This window comes from Schistocerca americana, chromosome 6 (assembly GCF_021461395.2).
Source record: "Schistocerca americana isolate TAMUIC-IGC-003095 chromosome 6, iqSchAmer2.1, whole genome shotgun sequence".
Lineage (NCBI taxonomy): Eukaryota > Metazoa > Arthropoda > Insecta > Orthoptera > Acrididae > Schistocerca > Schistocerca americana.
In genome coordinates this window covers 525,036,176-525,042,175 of record NC_060124.1, presented here as the reverse complement: position 1 = coordinate 525,042,175, position 6,000 = coordinate 525,036,176, and positions in this window count along the sequence as shown.

The following is a 6,000-nucleotide window of genomic DNA, read 5'->3' as shown; positions in this document are numbered from 1 at the left end:
AAGCCTCCATACTTGGTTTGCTAGACAAACAATCAGACAGAAGCTGAGTTCGTTTTGTTTGCAGATAACACACGTATTGCAATAAATAGTATGTTGAGTGTAGTTCTAGAAAAATCAGCTAATGATACTTTCATGGATATTAATAAATGGTTTAAAGCCAACTCACTCACATTAAACTTCGAAAAGACTCACTATATGCAATTCAGAACCTGTAAGAGGTTTCCACCCAGCATATACATAAAGTATGAAGAAGAGCAGATAGAAGAGGTTGACAGTCTTCAATTCCTGGGATTACAACTTGACAATAAATTCAGTTGGGAGGAGCACACCACAGAACTGCAGAAACGCCTTAACAAATCTGTATTAGCAATTCGAGTGTTAGCAGACATAGGCGACATAAAAATGAAAAAGATTGCATACTTTGCCTACTTTCATTCCATAATGTCATATGGTATAATATTTTGAGGGAACTCTTCAAGTCAAACAAAAGTTTTCAGAGTCCAAAAGTGTGTAATATGTATTATTTGTGGAGTAAATTCACGGACGCCCTGTAGAAACCTCTTCAAAGAACTAGGTATACTAACTACTGCCTCTCAGTACATTTACTCCTTAATGAAATTTGTCCTAAATAATATATCTCTTTTTCCAACAAACAGCTCAGTTCATACATACAATACCAGGAACAAAAATGATCTGCACAAGGACTTAAAAGCACTTACTTTAGTTCAAAAAGGGGTCCACTACTCAGGAACACTCATCTTCAATAATTTGCTAGCAAACATAAAAAATTTAGTTACAAATAAAGATCAGTTTAAAAGGAGCCTGAAAGACTTACTAGTGGCCAACTCGTTCTACTCCATTGACTAATTTTTTAATAGAAAGAAATGATGTATTGTATATACTCATACTATTGGTATTGTTATTTCAGCTTAAAAAAAAATACATGTTCCACATCCACAAGGATCTCCTCAGCACGGATCTATGGAACGAAAAAATAATCTAATCTAATACAATGAGTTTTATTACAATTAATCAAATAAAATACTTAACTTTGGCAACTACACAGCAAAGGATGACATACGAAATAATGTCTTTGCAGTGACTGGTGATCTCTGACTGACAAAAGTCTTTCCTGAACTGCTATTGATGTGCCTACCGTTGACGCTGTTATCCAAGTGGCTCGTCTTGAAGCTGCTATTGAACTGGGGCCGCCACCAGCCGTCATGGCGCCTCTCCACATAGGGGCTGCTGCTGTTGCGTTGTTGTCCTGGAGGGAGGTCTGGTCAGTGTACGATTGGCTGACGTCTTCTCACAGCCTTCTCTTCATTGTCGTTCCCGACTAGCGTGCCGGCGCTTGACTTTACACCGTAGCACAAGCAATTAAAAATACAACAAGTCAACATTTCATCTGCAGTAAAATATTTAAAGTGATTTCGAAAGCTGAGACATCTCCCCTAGGAATTCACGGTCTCCACCACGAGAACTCGAACCAACTCGTAATTACGGCGCAGCGAGTGTTTCATTACCATTATGCTCGTCAGAAGTCAGCAGTGTATCTTTGACACTTCGTCAGAACTGAGCTGGACCTTACACTCAACTCATAAATAGTGACCACAATTTCTTTAATTAATTTCCAAAGTAACCTATGCAACTCTTGCTTATGTGTTTAATTTGTAATAAATTTCAGGAAATCTTCCAAGAACACAGCATGTTTTTCTTCACGTGCAGTTGGTTTTCGGGCATTACATCTTCATAGTGTGCACATACTGCATTAACCAGTTCCATAAACAGAAGTCTAATGGGTCGGGTGATTTGGCGGCCCACCATCGCCAATCCATCATTCAGGAAATCTGTTATTCAGGTTCTAGGATACTTGTCTGGTACAGTGAATCAGTGATCCTTCATGTCGCAGGTATACTGTATTTGCCGTCGTTACTCTAATGTCAAGCCTTCCAAAAGTGCAGGTAAGTCTTCTATAAGGAAATGTGCATTTGCTGTGGCTGTCATGCAGTTTCGCTGGAACAAAGACCCTATCACCAAGTCATCAACTACACCACACCAGACATTCACTGAGGTCCTAACTTGGAATATTGTTTCTGTAGTGCTATGTGGGTTCTCCACCGCCCATGTATGGGAACTGTGGCTGTTCATCGTTTTATTGCGTGTAAATGTAACCTCATCTGTAAAAAAGTGTATTGCATGACGTCTCTGTGTACAGCCGACCATTCACAAAATTTTTGTGTGCTTGCCGAGTCTCCTGGATGCACATGTTGCACAGGCTGCACATGGAATGGGTACAGGCCCTTGGAATGAAATATATGCCACACTCGTACTTGTGGAATTTAGAGCTGCTGGTTAATACACCGTCTATTGGCGATGGGGCTCTGTTGTACCACTGCAGTAGTATTGTCCCTTTCTTCAACTGACTGGACAGCATCCTGTTTTGATGTTTCGTAATGTTTGAAAACTCTGGGAAACATCCATGCACAGTGGGTTCATCGACCAGGGAAACCTCTCTGGTATTCTGTCACAGCCGCACGGGCGCTGCCATTACAGTACCCGAACACAAACAACATGTCTGCATATTCTGTATGGATGAACGTATGCGGCATGTTGGTATTCTCAGACACAATGGAATCGCTCACTTAAACAACACTCAAGCACGCACGACACGCACGTGGCGTCATGATTACCCACCCATCCAACCCCAATTACAAATTGGGTATACTTGCAACTGTTGCCTCGGTGTGAAGTCACAGTGTCAACATCTGTTGGAAAACCCCCACTCCTCTTAAGCATGGATCAGTCACGTGTCCCACCATTATTCCGTCCACCACAGCGCTTACACAGCATTTCGGAAAGTAATATTCACACTTGTCTTCATATCCATTCACGAATGAATGCAGTCTACAACCCGCTCCAGTCCCATAACGATCGAAAATCGGACACATGTTCATAGGACTTTTTCGATTTGTTTTCATTTGTAGAAGCACCTCACAAATTATGTGACATTCCTCCTGAATCTGCTGTAGATTTCCGCTCAAGCCTGTGAACCTCGCAGATATGTTTTTGGTCTAAGCGGAATTAGTTGGTGAACTATCTATCAGAAAACCCTGATTAAAGCGAATTCACCATGAGTATTTCTATTGTTCATGTATCAGCTTTTCGATTCTGATTTGTTCCATTTCGAAGTGTTATACAAGAACAACGGCAAGTCCATTTCCTCATCATAATCCGACCCTGAACTAAAATTCATGAGTTCACCCACACCCTCACAAGGAAAAAATGCGCACTGAATCAACAAGGAAAGACTGTGCGTCAGTGACTCAACTGCCTCTCAATATGCACACACACTGCGCCACTAACAAGGGAACCTCCCCCTCAGATTTAGTTATAAGTTGGCACAGTGGATAGGCCTTGAAAAACGGAACACAGATGAATCGAGAAAACAGGAAGAAGTTGTGTGGAACTATGAAAAAAAATAAGCAAAATATACAAACTGAGTAGTCCAAGCGCAAGACAGGCAACATCAAGGATAGTGCGAGCTTAGGAGCGCCGTGGTCCCGTGGTTACCGTGAGCAGCTGCGGAACGAGAGGTTCTGGGTTCAAGTCTTCCCTCGAGTAAAAAGTCTACTTTCTTTATTTTCGCCAAGTTATGATCTATCCGTTCGTTCATTGACGTCTCTGTTCACTGTAATAAGTTTAGTGTCTGTGTTTTGCGACCGCACCGCAAAACCGTGCGATTAGTAGACGAAAGGACGTGCCTCTCCAATGGGAACTGAAAACATTTGATCGCAAGGTCATAGGTGAACCGATTCCTCCACAGGAAAACTCTCTCTTCCGTGCGCTGTAGTCGTCTGAGGTCGTGTGTTTCGATGTTTGTTTAGGTATAGCGTCCCCATACTACGGCGCAGTTACGTCGCATCGGACGGACGGACGGACGGATAATAATTGTCCGAAAATAAAAAATTAAACTTTTCACTCGAGGGAAGACCTGTACCAAGGACCTGTCGTTTTGCAGCTGCTCACGCTAACCACAGGACCACGGTGCTCCTGACCTCGCTTTCTTCTTATTGTTGCTTACCCTTGCGCATGTACTACTCAGTCAGTATACGAAGTGCATTCAAGTTCTAAGGCCTCCGATTTTTTTTCTCCGGACTGGAAAGAGATAGAAATATGGGCATTGTTTTAAAATGAGGCCGCGTCCATTGTCAATACATCATAGAGATGGCAGCATCGTACGGCAGATGGAATTTTACCGCCAGCAGCGAGAATGAGAACTGTTTTAAATACTTAAATTGGCGACGTTTTCCTTACTTGAACAGCGTGCAACCATTCGTTTTCTGAATTTGCGTGGTGTGAAACCAATTGAAATTCATCGAAAGTTGAAGGAGACATGTGGTGATGGAGTTATGGATGTATCGAAAGTGCGTTCGTGGGTGCGACAGTTTAATGAAGGCAGAACATCGTGTGACAACAAACCGAAACAACGTCGGGCTCGCAAAAGCCGGTCTGACGACATGATCGAGAAAGTGGACAGAATTGTTTTGGGGGATCGCCGAATGACTGTTGAACAGATCGCCTCCAGAGTTGGCATTTCTGTGGGTTCTGTGCACACAATCCTGCATGACGACCTGAAAATGCGAAAAGTGTCATCCAGGTGGGTGCCACGAATGCTGACGGACGACCACACGGCTGCCCGTGTGGCATGTTGCCAAGCAATGTTGACGCACAACGACAGCATGAATGGGACTTTCTTTTCGTCGGTTGTGACAATCCAGAAACAAAGCGCCAGTCAGCTCAATGGAAGCACACAGATTCACCGCCACCAAAAAAATTTCGGGTAACCGCCAGTGCTGAAAAAATGATGGTGTCCATGTTCTGGGACAACGAGGGCGTAATCCTTACCCATTGCATTCCAAAGGGCACTACGGTAACAGGTGCATCCTACGAAAATGTTTTGAAGAACAAATTCCTTCCTGCACTGCAACAAAAACTTCTGGGAAGGGCTGCGCGTGTGCTGTTTCACCAATCAACGCACCCGCACATCGAGCTAACGTTACGCAACAGTTTCTTCGTGATAACAACTTTGAAGTGATTCCTCATGCTCCCTACCCACCTGACCTGGCTCCTAGTGACTTTTGGCTTTTTCCAACAATGAAAGACACTCCTCCGTGGCCGCACATTCACCAGCCGTGCTGCTATTGCCTCAGCGATTTTCCAGTGGTCAAAACAGACTCCTAAAGAAGCCTTCGCCGCTGCCATGGAATCATGGCGTCAGCGTTGTGTAAAATGTGTACGTGTGCAGGGCGATTACGTCGAGAAGTAACGCCAGTTTCATCGATTTCTGGTGTGTAGTTAATTAGAAAAAAAATCGGAGGCCTTAGAACTTGAATGCACCTCGTGTTTTGCTTATTTTTTTCATAGTTCCACACAACTTCTTGTTTTATCGATTGGTCTGTGTTCCGTTTTTCAAGCCCTATCCACTGTGCCAACTTGTAACTAAATCTGAGGGGGGTGCGATGGGGAAGTTCCCTTGTAAGTATTTCCTTGGTGTTCCGTTTTTCAAGGCCTATCCACTCTGCCAACTTGTAACTAAATCTGAGGGGGGTGCGATGAGGAAGTTCCCTTGTAATATTTCCTTCGCTGCACTGTCCTGCCCTTCGTCGGCTGCATCCCAACGTGCGCCAGGCATGCAATTGGAAGGGGATTGATTCCCAGTCCTTTGGCCTGTGTGCCCTCCTGACCGCACCCCTCTTTGCTTTTTCCTCTGCGGTTACATGAGGCCCCTTGCGTACTGTACTCATCACCAGTAGTACCAACGCCTCAGCTCACTGAGCGCGTTTGATACCAGCGGTGGGGAGCGTGCAATCTTACAGAAGATCAGACAGAACATGATTCGTCATTGCACATTATGTAACGAAGTTGGTGGCCGTCGCATTGAACATTTATACTAAAGTAGTGAAGACACAGATCCAGTCTACAGTGTTTGAGAGTACT